A 2500-nucleotide genomic window follows, 5' to 3' on the forward strand; every position below is an offset into this window, starting at 1 on the left:
TTCAGAAAACTCTGATATGAGGGTTTTATCGGTTAGCCTTCGTTCTGTTCAGCATATGAAACAAAACTCTTTTCTATTGAAAGTAGAAATTTAAGTTGGGTTACAATGTAATTTGGTTGCTAAGTTTTTGCTCAATATCATTTGCAATATTGAAATGTGTCATGATTAACAAATCTACGTGGCATAAAAACTTCATAATTCTATAATTGTTCAATGGGCATACCAGTTCTAAATGTAAAATATGTTTCAAATAAAGTTGAGGTAATTAGTATGGTGGTCTTTGTTGTTTTATAAATATACAGAAAAAAAAGTTCAGTCAATAGGAGGAAAGAAGATGAAAACGGAAAAAAAGGAAATCTTCCAAGAAATAAAAACCAGACTTTTCTTTGGGGAAATTTCTAATAGGAGGAAATTAATTTCGTGAAATAAATCTTGGATTTTACGAAAACCTTCAAATTTGATAAAACTAAAACAAAATAATCAACATCTTCCGTTCAATAGTTGCTACAAGAAGAATGTAGTAAAGGAGATGGGGAAGGTTGAAATCATCTCTCTCTCTCTCTCTCTCTCTCTCTCTCTCTCTCTCTCTCTCTCTCTCTCTCTCTCTCTCTCTCTCTCAAGAGGTAAAAACTGACTATATGACCTGGAGATGAGAAGATTGTGTTTCTGATGTGAATCAAGTTGGAAGAAATGGAGAGATTATTTACAATTCAACGAGTCGAGAATTGATAGTAAAACAGAAGGATGCAGGCGCTCCAATAATCATAGATATAACTCACAGGTGATGAGATTTCCTTGCTATGTATAGCCATGTACTAAAAATAATTGATTTATATGTTATTGACATATTTCAAGAGTAAGGCTGGAGGATACGAATTGTTTTTAAAAAACTGAAGTGAAAATTGGATTTCACTATGGAAGTTATGGGGTCACCACTTGGCCCAGTTATGGCTAACGCTTTTATGTGCTCTTTCGAGGAACAGATGCTGGATGGGTGTCCCTTATCATATCGCCCTCTCTTTTATAAGCGATATGTGGATGACACTATTGCTCTATTTAGGTCTCGAGAAGCAGCTGAAGCCTTCTTGCAATATATCAAGGTCCTACATCCTAATATAAATTTCTCAATTGAGCATGAACAAGAACAACCAACTTGCTCTTTTAGAAGTAAAAATTGTATAGTGATGCCAGTTGGAAGATAACGTATAAGCACGGTGTAACAGCGTGGAAATACTATTTAATTTAAATATCATGGAACAACTGCTATAGAAGTTAGTACCTTGACCTGTGAACGTCTTTTTTCTAAAGACGCTTGTATTAAAACCATGTTCTGTCCTTGTAATTAAAACATCTAAAAAAGCAAGTTGGTTGTCTTGTTCATGCTCAATTGAGAAATTTATATTAGGATGTAGGACCTTGATATATTGCAAGAAGGCTTCAGCTGCTTCTCGAGACCTAAATAGAGCAATAGTGTCATCCACATATCGCTTATAAAAGAGAGGGCGATATAATAAGGGACAGCCATCCAGCATCTGTTCCTCGAAAGAGCACATAAAAGCGTTAGCCATAACTGGGCCAAGTGGTGACCCCATAACTTCCATAGTGAAATCCAATTTTCACTTCAGTTTTTTAAAAACAATTCGTATCCTCCAGCCTTACTCTTGAAATATGTCAATAACTTTTTAAATGATAAATTTCAGCCACGTCAACTTGCACCGAACGTGCCTAAATTATTAATATATGCCTCTATACCTTTAATTCATTCTAACACGTTTAAGGTGCAAATACAAAAAGTCATTCAAAAAACTTTTCCGGCTGTGAACCTTAAGTTAATAGAAAAAAATCCTAAAACTCTGGGTTCTTTGTTCTCCCACAAAGATAAACTTCCGACTTTGATGCGGTCTTTGGTGGTATATTGCTTTACTTGCCCGAAATGTAAGATCGGGAAATACGTGGTAGCCACCAAAAGATTGTTCAAAGTCAGAATCGATTCTCATCTCAGAGTCAGTCACCGTACAGGATGTACTTTGAAAACGAAAGAATTTTCCAATATACGAGAACATTGTAATAAATGTAAAACATCGTTTTCATATAAGGATTTTCACATTGTACCCCAAACGCCCAATGATTATTCTCTCTCTGTTTTGGAGTCGTTAGCAATTAAACAGCTTGTGCCCCCATTAAATGGTCAGACTTCTTCCACAATTCTATATATAGCATAGTTGACGTCCTCCTTTCCAAACCGGACAACGTCACTCAGTTTTTTAGCTCCATAAAGACAGGTACTTTAAGCATTCTTCACTTTTTAATTTTATATATATATATATATATATATATATATATATTCTTTATTTCAGTTCATTTTTTAAATTATTATATTTAACTTTTACGTTGTTCTACTTATATTAATATTAATACTGAGTCTTTTTTTTTATTTTGTATATTTTGTATATTTTACAGCCCTGATGATGAGACCCAAAGTCTCGAAAATTCGGAAAAT

Source organism: Palaemon carinicauda, chromosome 20 (genome assembly GCF_036898095.1).
Source record: "Palaemon carinicauda isolate YSFRI2023 chromosome 20, ASM3689809v2, whole genome shotgun sequence".
NCBI classification, from domain to species: Eukaryota; Metazoa; Arthropoda; class Malacostraca; order Decapoda; family Palaemonidae; genus Palaemon; species Palaemon carinicauda.